This window comes from Euprymna scolopes, chromosome 22 (genome assembly GCF_053919585.1).
Source record: "Euprymna scolopes isolate OS-2025 chromosome 22, ASM5391958v1, whole genome shotgun sequence".
NCBI classification, from domain to species: Eukaryota; Metazoa; Mollusca; class Cephalopoda; order Sepiida; family Sepiolidae; genus Euprymna; species Euprymna scolopes.
The window spans coordinates 47320234-47340615 of NC_136503.1; the positions used below are offsets into that span (position 1 = coordinate 47320234).

The 20382-nt window shown below is 34.0% G+C and overlaps 1 protein-coding gene across 15 annotated transcripts in view; it reads left to right on the top strand.

The window, feature by feature from the left end:
• LOC145243413 (6-phosphofructo-2-kinase/fructose-2,6-bisphosphatase-like) overlaps positions 1 to 20382 on the top strand; it is a 262913-nt gene that overhangs the window by 78029 nt on the left and 164502 nt on the right. The window lies entirely within an intron of this gene.

Sequence of the window (20382 nt, forward strand, 5' to 3'; positions counted from 1 at the left end):
TCCTGTCTTTGGAATTCTCTCTCTGCTCTGTTTCCCCCGACTGCATCAACATGCAGAAATTTAAATATATCTTGCTGCACAGCCTTCCACTTAGCGTGCCCCTAAATATCCCTAATCGTTGTATCCCCTTATGTCTCTATGGCAATGTGCCTAGTTTGAGGTGAAAAAAGTGCAAATAAAAAATGCATTGGGACATAAATTACAATCTTCAGATTACGAGTTATAAGTTTGATATTTTGGCAAAACCGGTTTAGTGGCCTGAACATAATACAATGAAAAATTATGTATCGGGTTGCTGTAAAAATGTTGTTTTTATCGGATATATGCCTCAAAACAACATTTTTGCACCAACCTAATACAAGTGACATTAATTTTATCTAGTTTTTATTAAATATTAGTCAATGAAGAAACATTTCAAATTAAAATCTATTTAGTATCATGCTTGAAATCTTAAATGTGCTGTAATGATTGCCATTATTTCTAACTTCTGTTTATATGACTATTCCATTTCTTTTTTCTCCTAGCAATTATTTTGGCATTTGCACAAATTTCAGGCGTGTTAAGATTACATATCTGTCAAGACATTCTCAACAGTCTGGCAGTCTTGGCCATTTTTGAGTAGGAAATAGCCTTGCATATGCTGGGCTAAAGTGTGGTTCTGGGTAGTCTTAGGAGGTTCATCCTCCCAGATTGTTACCTCTTACCTTTAAGTTTATTTAAATTGGCTCTAGCTCATAAAGGAGTTGAAACTGGTAGTTTCTTGGTAAGTTTGGTTCTCATTGGCTAAGATGGAATACTGGAGATTTCAGACCGATTTGGTCTGACTGAGCAGGCAATCTTCAGTTCAGAACCAGGAAGTCTGGGTTTAGGGAGCTATGCAATCACTTAAAGACTGTTAATTTAAAAAGAATTCTGCATCTTTTGTCAAGATAATTTTATTCTGTGATATGATACACATTGTCACTACCTCTGATAGATTTTGATGAAGTAACTTAAAAGGTATATTTAAATTTTGGATATTTTATGCCAGAACTGTTTGTCTGCAAAATGACCATGACTTTTGGCAGCCTATTCCATAGTGCAGCTACCCCATCTCCTCTAATCTGAAAAAAGGCACCTTCCAACAAATTAGCAAAAGTCGTCTTGGGGTGCAGCTTCTCTGCATTTCTACAAAGCCATCTCTGGAGATAATATGGAGAAGAACTCTGTGGATGCACTGTAGTTGCCAAGCATGATGTGGTCTCCATGCAGTTGCCTATCTATGCCCCAGTGAATACAGGTTGTCTCACATCGTTAACATTTTATGTGGAGCCCACTGACCATGTTGCAAATCTTTGAACCTGCTTGAGGTGTTGACTATCCCAAATGAAATTGGGGGGGGGGATAGTTTCAATGCCATATTCTAAAATAGATTACATCAGATATTTATAATTGTAGAAAGATGTCTGGTGACAAAAGAGCAGTACATAAGGACACCCTATGGCCTTATTTACCACCTGAGTGCATTGTACAGTGAGTAATGTAGGAATTTACCATAGCACCCAAGTTATTGGTTTGCATTGTCTCATCCTGCATCAGTTGGGCAGGTTCAAAATCAAGTAACATTTTAGTTAAAGAACCGACTGAAAGGTGGTTGCATTTATTGACCTTGGGACAAATCCTGTGGGTTTGACCATTTTCAGACTTGGTAAAAACTTGAAATCTTTCAATATCTCTTATTGTTGGCAAAAAAACCCTAAAGGATGCTTGCTAGCAGATGATTGAGAAATGCTAGTAACAGTAAGGGACTCGGTACCGAGCTTTTGGATGCCACTAGCTGCACTAGAAACACCAGGAAATATCTTTTAATCAAAGATGTCTTGATTTTCTTTTTTTTTCTTTCATAAAAGAAATCTGGGAACCCTTAATTTAGTCATTTGATAACAATCTTTTTTTTTTTATTTTTTTCTGGTTTTAAAAAGTGCATACATTATATTTTGTAAAAAGACAACCACTACAGATGAAGAGGAATGGAAGACCTTTGAGAAAAAGGAGCAAAATTTGCCTAAAAATAAAAATTAAAACTATTTTTTTTTTTTTTTTTTTTTTTTATTCAAGCCTGATTTGATACTCACAGGAAACTGACTTTTCTTTACTAGATAGTAAAGCCAGTTTCCTTGTTGCCTGCAGAACTTTAAGAACGTACCATTATTTCCAGTTGGTTGTTAAACTACAAAGTCTGCTAGAAAGTGTAGCATGTGTTTAATGACTCCAGTATGCATAAGTAAACTTCAATTACACGTTTCTCCTATAAACTGAATTATAAGTAAAGTGTGTAGCAGATGTAGCGTATATAATTAAAAATTTTGTTCCTTCAAAAGAGCATTATCGCTGTTGACAAAGGAAAGAGTCTATCCAACCTGTGTATGCAGTGTTATGTATGGAAGTGAAACTTGGTGAAATGTTATGCAGAGGAATGATGATAGATGTATAATTTAAGACTTAAAAACAGGCCTGATGACGTCAAAGGGTTAAATCTGTACAGTATAAAGATGTGCACAGAATAAGATTTATAAAAAGGCTGTTTTCATTTCTTATTCCAAGTAAAAAAAAAAAATATGGGAGTTGGTCGTGAGTCTAGTATAAGGATTATTCTTTATAATATCATGCCTTAATTGTCGCCCAGATCTTTTAGCTATCTGATGAATTGAAAAGTTAAAGAACATGCATTACACCATCTGGGTGGTTTATCTCTTTTCTGTACCCTTCCAGCATTTTTTCTTTTCTGTAAAGCCCTAACACTTTTCCATTTAACTAGATAAGACTGCTTACCCTTTTAGTTACTTTATAAATATTCTACCTTTTGATTTTGTATTAAATTGCTATCTTTACCAGAATTCTCATTGTCTTTAACAGTTTCTATTATATTTTCCTGGGAATCTTAGACACTAAGATCTTCACATATCTCTATAACTAATTTGTATGGCAGATTAACTGATGCTTAACTATAACCCACCAGAGTTGCTTTCTCTCATGAGTGCGAAAGATTCCCTTCATCACCTATTGCATGGCAAAGATCAACTTTGTAGTGGCTCTTGTAAACTCGTCTTTGATTCTATGAGACCCCCCCCTCCATTATATCAAAATAATATAGCTTCCATCATTTTAGTTTATTTCTTTGTAGTTCATTCCCACGCTTATTTCAAAGATAAACTCTTTACTCTTATTTTTCACATATTCTTGTTGCTTTTTCTTATATATTTTTTGTTCTAACAAATACTAATGAGCATAGATAAAACCCAGCAACCTGAACTAACATGTTAAAAAGTAAAGGGGTAACAAGTCTGTTTCCTACATTTGTAGAATTTTGTTTTATAAGATTTTTAGTGTGACAAGACGTCAAATATTGATGTGAGTTTGTGTGTGTATGGAATAAGGTGATGAGGAACAAACTACATAGAAATAATTAACACAAAAATAAACTTAACGTATTCACCTTATCCAATACTTCAACTCTAATGGGTCTTTTAATAGAATGAATGTGAAGTTAGTTTGCTAAAGTACACAGAATGAGTGAGTTAAGCAATGGGCAAGGAGAGTGAAGTGGGGTGTGAGAATGTTTGGTAGGAAATAGTCTTTCATTAAGCTGAAAGATTTTGGCAGGCAAATGAAAGGGAATAAGATAAATGGGAGAAAAGATGTTTGTACAAGACCAAAATATTTTAACCTAATACTATCACTAAAACTCCTTTGTCTTGTCAAGGGATGGGAGATCTTGGCTTTGTAGTAAAATGATTTTTCCTAAATCAGAATGTGGATTTTTTTTTTTTAATTTTTTCTTTTTAAAGACTGGTTTATGTCTCTCTCTCTCTCATATATATATATATATATATATATATATATATATATATATATATATATGGCTCCATTCTTCTACTCATTAGTCCATGGTCTCTTCCCTATTGGGAATTTGTACTTTTTCTATTGGCCTCTCCTATTTGCATTGTATAATCTATATAATTAAAACTCTTGGGATTGAATCTTGCTTGCTTGCATCTTGTCTTCGATTTAAAACTGGATGACAGGTGAATATGTGTGTATGAGCGTGACTCATTAGCTAATGAGTAAGGGTGGAGAGTTGTATGTTTTAGTTTCGATTCTAGCTGCTTGCACCAAAGTCATATTTTATTAGTTTTGATCTCGCTACCATATTAGGTTGATAGGGTTTGACAGAAACCAGGATCTCTGATTCTCTCTCCTCTGAGCTGAATTGATCTTTCCATCTTAGCATCAAACATTATACATAAAGTATAACTAAGTGAAAGGTTTACGAGTCCATAAGAATTGCATGTAATTGAAGAAAACGTAAATTTGGTTGAAAAAGGAAATAAAGCACTGTCAGTCTTCATATTTTCAAACTCTATCTCTTCCGAAACTAAGTTAAAGAGCGGCACTAGGGGGTCTCAAATGATTGTATTTTTTATGGACCATTATTTTATAGGTCTTTAGCCGGTTAAAATAGTTAAGGAGTTAAAATAGGTCAAAATTGAAAAATCTTTGTACCTTCATCTTAGTTTATTAATCAGTTCATATGCGTGTCATGTTGGTACAGTAGTAATGTCACTAGCTTTGAATGCTGCAGTTTTGGTTTTGATCTGATGGCATCCAAATACTTTTTTTTTTTTCACTTTTGAAATCCCGACTAGTATGTGTGTGTGTGTGTGTGTATATATATATATATATATATATATATACACTAGCATGGGTATTTGGAGGTGTATGTTGAGCAAAAAAAAACAAAACGGTAAATGTTTTTTAACTTTGATCCCTATTATGCCCCCCTTAAAATTTATTGTTTTGAGCTCAAAGTTATTTAGATCCATGTCCAAGGAACCTGCCTATATCTAAAATTTCAAGTGTTTAGACCCAAAATTGTCGGAGTTTGGTAGAGTTCTCAAAGGTCAAATCATTGAACTTTGACCCCTTAATCGCCAAATTTCTGGGCGAAAACCGATCAAATAGATTTTCCCAAATCTCAGTACCCTGTATACCAAATTTCGAGTCTGTAGGCTGAAAATTGACAGTTATTGCGTAGAGAAATGTACACACAGACAGACACGTTCACTATTATAGATATATAGATTAAAGTGTATTTTACGACTGGGCAAAGCCCCTCCCCCATCCCTGCTAGTTAGTTATAACGAAATTGAATGACGGTTAAAAAAAAAAGGTAAATGAATAACTAACACCTGTGAAGACAAAATGCTTTTATGATTTGTGATTATATACCTTAGAAATCATGACTAGTCAATAAGCAAACTGACTTATGTTGCTGGTATCATTTAAGCATGCATCATCTATATACAAAGTAGTAGTGTTTGTGTGTGTGTGTGTGTGTGTACAACTGCCAATGATCAAAGAAATATAAAGGCCATATGTGTGTTCACCTCTCCTGGTCAAGAAATATTTATGCCCATGATAGGATACTTCTGTCAAAGGAGACATTTTATACATAATTTCTATAAATAGTATTCTTCAAACCATATCTACATTGAGTTATGGTCATTAGCATATCATATTAAATCTATTTAAATAATTAGCTCGATGATATTACCTATTTGCTTTGTAGCCCTTCTGTCGAAATATCTGGTGGAGAGGGTATTCCATACTTTTGTGGGGGGGGGGGGGCGATTACATTTACATGGTTTGATCCGTTCTTTTATTTTTGTTGTGGGGGGTATCCACGTTGTCCATGATAAAAATGATTAGGATACAGGTGTTTCAAACGGAAGTTTATATCAACCCATGCCACGCTGGGTACTCATGCTAGTTAATATTTGAGGATGTATAGAATTAAGAGATTAACATGTGTTGTAAAAAAAAAAAAAAAAAAAAAAAAAAAAAAAAAACTTGTAAGAAAAGAATAGGTGGATTTTAGTATAAAGGTTGTTTTTGTTTTTTTTACCCTCATTCATATCGTGTCTTCTAATTTTTAGGAATTAGATGCAAATGACGTTTTTGTAAGCTAACTTTTTTTTTCTATTAGAAAATCGTAGATGTCTCTATAAATGAAATAAAACTTGGTGGGTGCATTTTCCTCTCAAATACATGACCTTGAAAAGTATATCTGAATAAAACTATTTCAAGTCATGTAATTATGGAACATTCAGTATTAAGCAACAAACTAATTTTCTTAGTGAAAACTATAATAAATGTAGGAATGCTTTCTATTTAACTACTTGAAAAAAATAAGGCCTTTCAAAGTTAAACCACACATAAAATCGTTTTATGTTACTATCGTACTTTTTTTTTTTTTTTTTTTTTTTTCCTTGGTCATTCTAGAATGTTTAGTTTTTTTCTTGTTTTGATATATATATATACTTTTTATTCCCCCCCCCCCCGCATTAAATTCTCTAGGCTTATTTTATTAAATATCACATGGCACTACCTTATTAATTTTGTGCTGGAAACTTTTGTAAAATTTTTATTAGATTTTACTTTGTATAAGTAATATCACCTGAACAGGTTTCTAGTTGTAACTGGCTGACTGAAATCTTACCCTACTTCGGTATTGAGCACTCTTGCATTAACCTCATTAAAACTTTATTAGTTGCTTCGCTTCTGGAAAATATTAACCAGGAATAATATACTAGCAGGCTGCCTAGCATTATCTGGTCATAATTATGCATAAATATATTTTAATTCATGCAGATTTCTCGCTTGATTATTTTTCTAATATGTGATTATAAGTTATAAAAAAATTTATATTTTTATATAAAATAAAATATAATATAGATTATTATATTTCTAATATATGTGATTATTATATTTCTAATATATGTGATTTCAAGTTATAAAAAAATATCTTGGGTACCATCTGCTGAAATTGAAGCCTGAATATTTATCACTCCAGTGTCATTACCATCTGAGCTACTGAGATATGGATATGAAAGGTTAAAAATTGAGCAACTTTGAGCTATGAATTTTTAATTTTGCACTTGCGCAAAAGAAACGGCAGGAGTTATGTTTTATTCTACTTACCTTGCCATGGGCAACTTTTTTTTTTAATTTTTACCCCTTAGCAACAATATTTGCTGGCTAAAAACTAAGTAGAAAGTGTGCTAAAAGTCCAAGTGCCATTATATCAAATTCCAACTCTGTACACCAAATATTCAGGAGTTTGGTAGACTTTTCACACAAATCGACAAGGTCAAAAAAATATTTGTTAGAATGTTTTCATCTTGAATTCTATGCAATTATGTAGAAACTTTGCATAAACTGAATTCGGTGTAATAGTGAAATGAAACTTATCTAAACCATATTAAATAACTAATTAAGGCTTTATTTTTTAAGGAATATGCAAATTAGTTTACTTTCATGTAGTTGCTTGCATATCTGTAATTGAGTATATTAAGTTTGTTTTCCTACTTTTTAGAAAGAAAAACTAGGTTTTTAATATCAATGTCAGCAAGAGAAAAACTTGTGTGTGTATGCTTAATGATTGTATTAAAGTTTATCTATTTTGATATTCTTGTAAATGAATCGGTTTCCCTCAACTCTAATATCTCATGCCCTGAATTATATTTTTATTCTGAATTTTTTGTGTTTGTGCAGATTAGTGATGTTTTAAACAAATACATTTCTGCTGAGTACACTGTGTACTTGCGTGTCATGTGAAAATTAGTGTAAATTCCGAAAAATTATACAGCAGAAAAATAATTACAAGTAAAGATAGAATTTAGTCTTCTTTTTGAATGTGGAAGAGTTGTGCGACCAATTCTTTATGACAAACCAATTTGTCTCCCTTGATTTTAAATATAGTCTGCCTTAAAAACAAAATGTCTGAACGTAATTGATTTTTTTTTTTTTTTTCTTTCTTAAAAATACACCTAGCCCATCTTCTAATTGATAATTTTTATAATTCTTGGAATTTATACTAATTTTAAATGTTTCTATTAGAAATACCACACCATTTTTCTTTACATTGAATAAACTGAAATCGAGCATTAATGAAAAGAGCATGAAAACAAAGAAATATTATCTTTAGTTTTTTAAATTGATCCATTAAAACTGGAGTTATGACCATTCAAAGTATCAAAAAAATGCATGGCCCACTGGACATTTTGTCCTCCATCCAATTCAAATGCATATAAGCTTGTGACAGAAAATTATAGAAAATTTGGACAATTTATAGACTAACCCATCTTTAAAAAGCTGTATCTTCAGATTTTAAGATATGAAATTATCCCTCAGCTATCTGAACCATGAAGGTTCAGATGACTGTATTTACAGCCATCACCTTTGATAACTTACAGACTAATTAGCATAATAAAGTTTCATTTTTAACAGCTTTAAGTGGAAACATTAAAACAGCTAAAAAGGGGGAGGTAAGGCTTCATCATGCAAAATATTTATCGTTTGTCATCATTACACCGTGAAAAATCCAGGATGGCAACCGGGAAATCCAAAATGACCACGACACGATTCAAAGAAATTAACAAAATATGGCTTGAACCATATCAATAAAAGAATTTTGTACAAATTACAATTGTTTTCAAGTACATTAACTTAATTAGCATAATTAAGTTTCATTTTAATGGCTTTAAGTTGCTGTGACAATTACCAGGTGGGTTTCTACCAATATTTTTTTTGTTAAGACTTCAAAGATTTCAAGAAACGTTGCGGTCATTTTTTTTTTTTTTTTGCATGTAACTCTCTACACTACCTGTTTTTCGAACACCAAAACTTTATCGGTAGGTAGAAGAGTAACTTATTTTGCCTTTGGTAACATTTACTTTTTTTTTTTTTTTAAATCACGTTTTCATACCTCTGGATTGTATAGCAAACCAAATAAATGTTATCATAGGTAAGATAAGTTATTCTTTTGCTTCACTGGATAAGTGATTAGTGTGTTTTAACTCCTAAATGTTTTTTATTTAAGTAAAAACAAAAAGTGGACCCGTTTGAATTAATGTAACAAAAAAAAAATTGCAATACTATTTTTGTAATATTTTCAAGTTTTATGATTTTATTTTATTTATTTATTTTTAAATCAGGTGAAAGTACGAAGGTTACAAAACACCTTATCTCCATACTAAGAATGGGTTTCTAAAGTATTTCAAAAGTTTGAGGGACTGTTTTTGGAGTCACAGACCCCACCCTCTCACTTAAAAGTTTATCAAAATTCCGGAAATCAACCAATTTTAATGAAATTTCTAGTATATATCAAGTGACAGAATATATGTATAAAAATTATATTCTTAAACGTCTGTCTTGTATTACTATCCTGCTTAAACCTTTTTTTTTTTTTTTTTACTTATTTTTATACAAATAAACTTTTGGTACTTATGCACTTATGTTATTGTGCCGAAGTGTTATTTAGAAAAAGTCTTAAGATGGGAGGGAAGGCTGTTTTTGTAATTCTGTATTTTCACCTAACAATTAATAAAGATATTGTAAAACTTTAATTTAACTTGAATTTTAAAAATAGCATAATAATGTAAGTGTATAAGCATCAAGTTTTCTTCTATTCAATTTGAACTGATTAACATTCTTTCGATGCTAAAATAAAACGCTCAAAAATTTTTTTTTTTTTTTTTTTTCATAATCCAAAACTGATGTGTTTTAAAAGATAAATGTATACCTTATTGCTGTAAGCGACTTTGTAAATGGATGGATGTTTTATGAATTTACAGAACTGTATCGCATGTTGTTCATGACATACAGCACTAAAAAAAAATCTGCACTCGCTATTCTATTGATACGCATGTGAAAAGTTCTTAACCAATTCTTTTCAAATTTTATAACAAAAGAAAGAAGTTTATTACTATACTGCTTGAACAAAATTTCTATCTTTGTACTATAAAGCCTCAACTTCAAAATGTTCTAACTTTTGACTGGAAAGTTGCATGCGTTTTGTTCAAATTCCGTAATAGACATTTTTCTCTTGTTTTAAAAATATGATTAGAACTTCCGTGTCAAGTATTCATATGAACAGGCCTAAAACGCATGCATCTGAAAAGTCCTCTACTGCTCGCAGACACACCATGGCAGTGTTTCGTTATTAATGGGCAGAATTGCAATTTCTTGGAATGTACAAATTACAAAAAATATTAAAATACCATTTTTAAAGAAAATTTTATTTTGAATCCAGTCATAAGTTTATATTGACGTAGAAATCTAATTACGGATTAAAAAACTATGACTGTCAGATTAAGTAACAAAAGGTGTCTTGTCCAGTGCTAAACTGTAAATAGTTTGGTATTACTATTACTATCTGATTTCAGATAAACTTACTATCAATGCTCAATTCAGCAGGTAGTGTAATATGAGATCATCTTTTTCAGCAGGTAGTATAATATGAGATCATCTTTTAACAAACTTGCAATACTAGCAAAAATTTGTTCCCTTTGGTGTCATTTTTACTAGTTTTCAGTTTTCTTTTTAAATGAACAAAAAAAAGAACTTGCCTTGCATTTCCATCTAATCATCATTTCTATTGCTATACTCATCACTCAATAAATCCCAGGCTTAATTAATACCACTTTCCGGCAAAATTTAACCTTATTCAGTGACATTGTCTTCCTCCTTCCAGGGTGATACAGATTCTAATGCTTTTCTAATGATTCAATACTCTGATATCACTTCATTCGAGCCAAATCTTTCCTTGTAGCATTCTTTTGAGGTCGTCAAACAATCAGTAGTTGCTGGGGTAAGATCTGAAGAATAGTGGGTGCAGTAGCAATTTGAAGTTCAATTCATGTAGTTTTGCCATCTTTTTAAATCAACCTGATACTGTGCGTTATCTTGGTAAAAGCAGTTTTTCATTTGTAGATGGTTTTTGGCAATTTTAACACTAATGCTATATAATATTCGCTATTGGCAATCTTCCTTTCTCAGTGTAATCGATGAACAAAATGCTATGTGTCCCAAAATATGGAGGTCAAAACCTTGCCTGCTGATGTGTCCTTGGATGGCTTTCACCTGCTGCTCTCCACTCTGACTGTCAATTTGATTTTGAAGTGAAATGGTTGTTCCACATTTCATCCATGACCTCATATTGATTCAAAATGTTTTTGTTGCATTGAAACAGTTGCAAACAATGCACTTGCTTGTGAACTCCTTGATGGCTTTCTTGACAAATATGTGCCATGTATCACCAACCTTCTCGCACAACTTTTATTTATGATCAGCCAAAACAAGTTCTCATTTTTTATTAGGATACTTGCTGTACAGAGTCCAAATAACTTATCAAGCCCTTGCTTTGCTTAAATAGTATATATTTTTGATATTGCTACAAAAAAAACGAGATTCTCACAGGACTTAGACATATGTCTCAGTAACCACCGGTTGTGGGTGTTTTCTTAACCACTTTACAAATGAGCCCAGCAATCAAAGCTGAATTCTTACAATAGCTCGTCTCTGGCTCTGCAATTTGTACCAATTCTGGTTTCTCTGGCTGCTGGGTTCATTAGTAAAGTTTTCTATGCAAATTTTTTTCTTTCAGATGAAGTAGAGAATAAGGTCCCTGGCCATCTTTTTTTTTTTTTTTTTTTCTTTTTTAGAAAAGGATTGATTTCGTGACATCTGTTTAATCTTCACTTTGGCACGTTTGAGCAGACTTTTGCAACCAAGAGTGTGTTTTTTATATATTTGCACAACTTTAATCTTTGGATTGATGTTTTTATTAAAATATTTATTTCAAAATAAAACTATTTAAACCAAAATTTGGATTGATATTTTTACCAAATGAAGACTTACAAGTAAAGTTTTAAAATTGTCGCAAGTAGTTGTTTACAAGTAGTAAAAGCAAGTCGATCTGGTCTAGACTACCGTCCACAAAGTTATTTTATTTCTTATGGGGGAGGGGGCATTTTTATTTCTCTCTTTAGAGGGAGGAGTGTTCAAATGTGCCATTTTTGCATTTTTTTTATAAATTTACAGAACTTAAATTTTTGAGTGGATTTTCGTGATAGTGCATTTCACTTTATCATGTTCAAGAGGGTTTAATCCCCCCCCCCATCCCCAACTTTAATCTTTGGATTGATATCCTTAAAAAAATAACTAGTTATATTATTTATTCGCAACTAAGATTTTTATTTTTTTAAACTAAAATAAAAATTATTATAATTGTAAGTTTTCATTTGGTAAAAATATCAATCCGAACTTTGGTTTTTAGATACTTTTAATAAAAAAATATATGTAAATAAAGCACTTTCCATAAAAATCAATCTTGGTTGCGAATAAATATAACTTGTCATTCTTTTTATTAATAAAATATCAATCCAAAGATTAAAGGTGTGTAAATATATAAAAATGCCTTCTTGGTTGCGAAAATCCGCTTAAACGTGCCACGGGAAAGATTAAACCAGTATCATCTAAAATGTCCTTTTTGAAGTGAAGCCAGTCAGGGTCCTTATTCTCTACTTTATCCCCATCCCCCAGTTCCATAAACTAAACCCTTTATTTAATATTACCTGATGCAAAAAAGTACCAAAAACAAATAGAGGTATATAGGGACATGCAGAGAGTGATCTGGACATAACTCAGCACACGCTCGGCTATTCCAGGAACACGACGACGTCAACAGCCGGAGTAAGCTGAGTGTCACCGAGGAAATTAAGCTGAGCATCGCTGCTGAAAGCATAACAAGAAAAGAGAAACATACCTTAAGTTTTAACTGTAAAGGAAAATGTTTTAACAATTTTTTTTTTTTTTTTTTTTATAAATGTAACAGATTTTTTTTTTTTATACAAAAGGCTCAAAAGTAAATTAAATACTTTCGAGGAATTTTATGTTGTTTATGTATTTTTTTCAATAAAACTTTTTTTTTTTTTTTTTTTTTTTTTTAAGAAAAAACCTTGAAACTAGGAAAATTAAAAAAAAAAAAAAAAAAAAAAAAAAAAAAAAAAATAGAAAAACTGGGTGGAATTTTTTTTTTTTTTTTTTGTACGAAACAAATTTTTTTGTGGGGGGGGGGGTTCGAAGAAAAAACCTGGAAACTGGAAAAAGAAAGAAAATTGGGTGGAATAATTTTTCTTTTTTTTTTTTTTTTTTTTTTTTTTTTTTTTTTTTTTTTTTTGAGGACGGGGGGGTGAAGGAAAAACCTGGAAACTGGAAAAAGAAAACTGGGTGGAATATTTTATTAATTTATTTATTTTTTCATTTTAAAACAGATGTTGTTTCCTCAGACTGTTAGAGGGCATCACACGATGCCAAAGTGGATGCAGAGGTGATAGCAGATGTTTAAGGAAGCTCGTCATCAACCGGGTAGCTATAATATGGAGACAAACGGAGTTTTACCAAATGTTTGCCTCCACATAAACTCTAGGAGATATGTGTCCAAAAGCTCCTGGTTGGTCCCGCATTCTACTTTGTTGCGTTGTTTCACTTCCTTCCACATTCGCTCCACATAATTCGTCGTAGCCTTCATTTTGGGATCTATGAAGTGAAGGCTGTGGTTCACCGTCAAATGGCGATACCCCTCTCCCCCCCACTTTGTTGTATGCCTTCCAACAGTCGGATATGACTGTGGTCCCCGGCAGGATATATTGTTTGTTTAATGGAAGGAGGGTTTCAGCATTCCGGTTTGGTACATTCACCAAGAAACCCTCCTTTTCGATGGGGTCGTATCCACTGAAGACCCAGACTGGTGTGAGCAACCTGCTGATATGCTTTCTACAGTAAAACAAAGCCTCATCTACCTCCACCGTATGGCCTGGGCCTCCTATCTGCCGGGGATTCCTTAGAAAATATTCCCCGCAAATGTCTCTTAAGAAATTCTTCCAGTCGGTGATGGTGTGCTTCGAGCGAATTCCACATTCGCGTTGAAGGTCTTTTTGTGTTACTCTCTCGAACACCCACAAATAGATCAGTTTTAATATTACGGCAATTGCCAGCCTAGATTTTGTGAAAAAAGTTCCTGTTTGGATAGAGTTGAATGTTCGGCATTTGCCAGCCCGGCACCTCCAGGTATAGCCATCGCTTAGTTTGCTTCTTGCAATAAGAGTGCAACTATGTCCATAAGAAGGACACGTTTTCGTTCGTGCTAGCAATCTCCTATCCTGACAAAATTCCAGAACTCCTGCTGCTGTTGTTTTTAACTGCTCAGATAATTCTGTAAAATTTGGGTTTTCTTCCTTATTTGCAAAGAACTTTGCAGCTAATTCTACCCTATGCGACGAAGGCCATCAACTCCCCATATTTCCTCCTATAACACAGAACAAGCTAGGTAACATACAAATATCCGTGCATGAGGTCGCCAAGCTAATAAAAAACCTAGATTCCAGTAAAGCAACTGGCCCTGATGGCATCCCAATTATAGTGTTAAAAAAGCTTCAACCAGAACTTGCTCCCATACTTACGAAACTATTTAAGCGCTGCCTTAAGGAGAAGTGCTTTCCGACCCCCTGGAAGACCTCCTCAGTTTGCCCTGTATTTAAGAATTCAGGTGATAAGTCATCTCCCTCTCAATACAGACCAATAAGTCTTCTCTGTGTTATGAGTAAGTTACTGGAATCAATATTAAATAGAGAAATAGTAAACCACCTCAGCAGGAATAACCTTCTTAGTGACACACAATATGGTTTCCGCTCTGCAAGATCTACCGCAGATGTGCTGAGCGTTATATCCCACAGGATTAGTGAATCTCTTGACAAAGGCTTCCTTTCTAGGGCAATTGCTCTCGACATATCAAAGGCCTTTGACAAAGTATGGCATAAGGGTCTACTTCACAAGATTTCCAGCTATGGTATAACTGGAAATGTTTTCTCAATCATTAAATCATTTCTCTCTGATAGGCTCATAAGAGTAGTGGTAGATGGACAAAAATCGGAGGCCTGCAATATAAATGCTGGAGTCCCTCAGGGGTCAATCCTGGGCCCAACTCTCTTCCTGATCTACATCAATGACCTCCCTAGACACATACTTAAATCATTCGTTGACATCTATGCTGATGACACGACCATCTACGGCAACACATCAAAGGCTGTAAATGACGAAGTTCTCTCGGATTCTCTCTCCTCTGATCTCGAGCGCGTGGTTCAGTGGGGGAAGATGTGGCTAGTTACCTTTAATGCATCCAAAACCAAACTCCTATCCTTACATCATCAACGCTCTGATCCCCAGCTGGCATCAATTGTGATGGATGGCTCTCGTCTGGGTGAGGCCCCGTGTTTTGACAAGCTTCTGGGTTTGACCTTTACTCCTGATCTGAAATGGAACACGTACATCAAGTCTGTTGCCAAGGTCGCAGGAAAGATGGTGGGATCCTTCTACCGCTCCAGAAGATATCTCACTACTGATGCAATTCTCTATCTATATAAAAGCCAAGTACGGCCAAGGATGGAATACTGTTGCCATATCTGGGCAGGAGCTGCCAAAAACAGCCTATCATGCCTTGACAGAGTACAAAATAGACTTCGTGGTTTAGTGGGGGATGCCCTTTTCTCTACCCTGCAACCCCTCTCCCACAGAAGAGACGTTGCGAGCCTATCCTTGTTTTATCGTTATTTTCATGGCAGGTGCTCGTCTGAACTCCAATCCCTGGTCCCCCCTCGCCAGTCTTTCACGAAAAACACCCGTCTAGCTGAATCCACTGTGAAAAATTTCCCCCACTCTATATCTGTGCCTAAATCAAAACGCGGATTTCATGAGCAAAGCTTCTTTCTTAGAACTGCACGCCTGTGGAACTCTGTTCCGTCTGCCTGCTTCCCTCCGGACTACAACTTGGATGTCTTCAAGTCTAATGTTAACAAATTCCTAATGAACCGCCCCCCTTATTAAACACTTCATAAAATCTCCTCACTAACGTGATGTACTTACAATAACCCTTATCCCTGAGTGGCTTCCGGGCCTTGATAAGTGGTGATCACTGTGTAAAAAAAAAAAAAAAAAAAAAAAAAGTATGCAAATGGTGTATTTTTTTCTTTTTCTAAAACTAACTTTTTTTTTTCTTCCTTTTCATGATTGTAGTCTGCTGCTTTGAATTTTTAACTTGCGCGAACGCGTGTCACGTTAAAAACCATTGCACTACATTGTCGTTGGCTCAGCTTTATGTCAAACGGCTTAATCTCCTCGGCGACGCTCGGCTTACTCCAGCTGTTGGCGCCATGTTCCGGGGAAAGCCGGGCGTGCACTATGTCCGGATCACTCTCTGCATAAGTACTGGTATATAATATGCTGGAAATAAATTTGTGTGTTGGTACAATCGAAAAAATTAGTTTTATGGGGTAGTGAAATCAGAAAAATGTGATCATTATCCAAAAGACCTAATCATTTTTAGGAAGTTAATTTTTTTTTTTCCCTCAATGATGGTAGATTGATTTTAAAACTACCCGTAAAACAAAACTCCCAGATTAACCTCTAAGTGTATTTATAAAATTGCAAAAATATATGCATATATTACATGTTTTTTACAGTAATTTGACCCCCCCCCCACGCTGCCTCCTAAAAAGCCTTTATACTTAGAAACTTAAAAGAATCTGAATCGGTAATGGTATTGGAATTGTCACATTACTTATATGGATTTATCTATATATATAAAAGGCGAAGTGTGTGTGTCTTACAAAAACTTTCGACACAGGCGACGGATTTTCACGAGATAGGTATCATTTTCAAGCTCAAACCTTCGGCTAACAAATATCGAAAAATTGGCCAAAAACATTCATTCCTTCACCCTCAACCAGACCCTTTTCTACTAGGAGGGGTGGGAAAAAAAATTGTATCTTCATGATAAGATGGCTTTTGCGCATGCGTCAACACGCGCAAAAGACATGGCTTGAATTCGTTTAAATATTATAAAATAGACCTACATTCGCCCACTTGCGCATGTCACAATGGATTAATTGACAGCGTCGTTATCTTAAGATCGCAGGTTCAATCTGAGTTATCAGATATATATATTTTTTTTTTTTTTTTTTTTTTTCGATTTTTAAACTTTTAATATTGAAACGAGGTTATTTATACCATTTTTTTTTTTTTTTTTTTTTTTTTTTTTTTTTTTTTTTTGCTTCTTGCTGTGTTTTTTTTTTTTTTTTTTTTTTTTTCACCCCCCCCCCCCGATTTTTCTAAAAAGTTTAAACAGGGTTACTACTTTGCTTATTCTTTACTCCAACCCCCCGCACACACCTCCAAACACCCGAGCAACGCCCCCCCCCCTCCCGTTAGTCTAATATAGATGGCAAAATGGGCGCAAGTGTTTATGTCCACGAAAGGCTTTTTTCATCGAGCTTTTTGCGGTGGTTAGATTCCGTGAGAAGTTTTTGCATATTTCTAGATCGTAATCTCAGAATTTTTTAACAAAATTCCCACCATGCCATCATCTTGGCTGTTTGTTTGTCTTTTTCATATAAATAAAGCGAAACTATTCGAACGCAACTGCCTGGCCTTCGGGCCGGTCGCGTCTTGAAGTAGTGGTAAGATATCAGACTTTCTTTCACTTTCTTTTCCACCTTTGTGTCACGGGTTCGAGCCTGCCTGCATACTACCTTTTTTTTTTTTTTTTTTTTTCCCCCCCCCCTTAACACACACCTTCAAACACCCGAGCAATGCCGGGCACCCAGGCTAGTCTAATATATAAAAGGGAAAATGTGTTTGTCTGTCTGTCAAAACTTGAATGAAAAATATGTAAAAATTGACCAAAAGGATTCTGGATGAACTGGGCCATTCCTTTTAAAGAGGAGTCACCTTTTGCATCAGGATTTTTGCAAGTCATATGCCTACCAATCTAAATGTACATTTTAAAAAAAACGTTCTTTCGACCCCCCCCCCCCCAATCATAAGTTGCCGTAACAGATAGCGCGTTAGCTTCTTTCACCTCTTGCATTACAGGTTCAAGCCTGCCTACTGCGGCTATTTTATTTATTAAAAAAAAAAAATTTTCTGGAGGTTGCTCAATATTCTGAGTATTTCAGCTCTATTTTTCCTGGGCAATGCCAGGTAGCCATGCTAGTATAATATATAAATGATTAATAAAGGCACTTGTGACCTGTTGAGTCACAAAAATCACCACTTAATTTTATTTGAAAATTTATAAATTGTTACATACCTTTTCAGATAAAAGAAAAAAGGTATTGTCTGAACATTCCATGTGAGGGCTTTGGTACAAACTGAAAATTAGAAGTCTTAAATGTTTATTTAAAAAATAAAAATTTCACTATCTGATCTTTTGACTGTTTTGAAATAAAAGTAAAGATTTTTTTATGAAATCGACCCAGATAAGGCATGAAGCCACTTGATGTAAGGAGTTAAAAATTAAAAATACAAGGACAAAAACTATCCAATGCTAAATGTCAGATGGATAGATTCCAATCCAAAAAATGGCAGTTCTTCCCCTTTTGTCAGAAACATCGCTCATTGAATGTAAGGACAAAATGAGGAACTGTTAGGAGGCTGCTAATAGTAAACCCAAATTTACACTTTATGGTCTACATGTAAATTTGATGCTAGCATCGAAAATCAGTTTCACTAAATACTCTAGACATAAATATTAGCATAGTGAGACAGCATAAGAAATACAGATGGCCAAGGGAGATAGGTAGCTTTTCTTTTTTGCTATTTATCAAGGTCTGAAGGCCACTTGAGAATAAGGATTAATGAATGTAATATGGTAGTGTCATAATCGTTTATGGTGTAAATTGGGTAGAATTTATAGATGGCTCAATAGGAACTTGTTTACATTGGATTTGAAGGCTGTTGTATACAACCGGGAAGCAGGCCAGTGTTCCACAGGCAGGCAGTTCTGGGAACGAAGCTTTGTTCATGGAATCTGTTTAGATTTAGGCACAGATAGTGGGGAAATCGTATATAATGGTTGTAGCTGGTTGGGTGCTTTTGTGAAAAGTTTGCAGGTGGGGCATAGATGTTCAGATGAACAAATTTAATTTGCTATTGTTGTAACCTGTTCATTGCTACAGTTTATTTATAAAATTGTAGTTACACCTGGGCAACTAATAAAACAGAAACATGTTCTAATTTTGAACAATTAAAAACTGCAAATAACTTTATATTTTTAAAAATATTAAGAATTATCTCCCTTACTAAAATGTCTTTATTGTATAAGTTTTAAAAATGTGCAAAATATTAAACTAAAATGATCTGATTGCATCCTGGGCAACACCCATGCTGGTAGATAGTGTATATATATATATATATATATATATAAAAATAAATTTGTTTATCACTATTTGATATCGGTTGGCATGTAACGTAATATTCATATGTATGCTGCTTTGTTCAATTGCTTATTTTCTCACAAAATAAATAGTACTCTGAATACGTTTAGGTTTTGTTCAATGTTATTATTTCTCTTAGTGAAACAAGCATATTTGATAAAACCATTTTAATAACATGGTTTTGTTTTTGATTTAATCTTGTATCTTTAGATTTTTTTTATATCTTTTTGTTTATTTTATTTTTACATACATTACAGAATTTGTCTAATTTAGAAATATTAGATTTTAACTACTAAAAATGAAAAAGATTGCATTAATACTAAGTAGGATTTCTGCTGTTGTCTTGTAGGTGTAGATTCATTTTACCATCATATTTTTAGAGCTTGGTGTCATCAGCTAATATACTCATCTCTGACAAATTTATCAGGAAGATCATTTAAAAATGTTAACTCCTGGGCACACTTGCATTAATATCTTATTTAAAAGTATAGCTATTGAGGACAACTTCAGGTTTATTTTATTTTATTTTATTTTTTCCTTCTAGGAAGGCTCTGATTACATTCTGGGTTTCATCCAGAAATACTCTAGGATTTAATTTTCATGAGAAGCCCTTCATGCTAGACTGCCAAGGGCTTTAGATATATTAAGGGCTACAGCTCTAGCTTCCTTCATCTTATCCAGTGCATATTATGTGTTCAGAGATCAGGGTTAAAATATCTGCAGTAGAAAAAACTTGCCTAAATCCATAAAGAAAGAAACTTAGCATTTACAAGATAGTGAACTAGTATTTGAGTCATCAAAAGCTCTGATTTTAGCAGAGAGGGGCAGGAGACTGATAGGACAATAATTGAGTAGGTCAGTTCTTTCACTAGAATTCTTGATTACTGGTACAACAGAGGCAATTTTTCAGCTATCAGGAAAGCAAGGTTCTGGTAACCATTTGTTGAAGTTTGGAGAAGACTGGTTAGTTCAGTGGAGCATTTCTTAATTAGTGTGGCAGGGATGAGATTGAGCCCACACACCTTGCCAATGTCTCTTATCATTGACATGAGAAAGGGTGATCCTCCCCCCCCCCGGATCTAAGTCTGGTTTCTGTCTGTAAAAGGAAATTTGGGACAGTAGTTTGAGGGGTTTAAGGTGGCGTTGGAGGTAAGCCGCGGAGTAAACAAGTCTGCTTTCTCTGTCACTGTACAAGCAACCTTATGGTTGTTAGTGAGAAATTGAGTGTCCA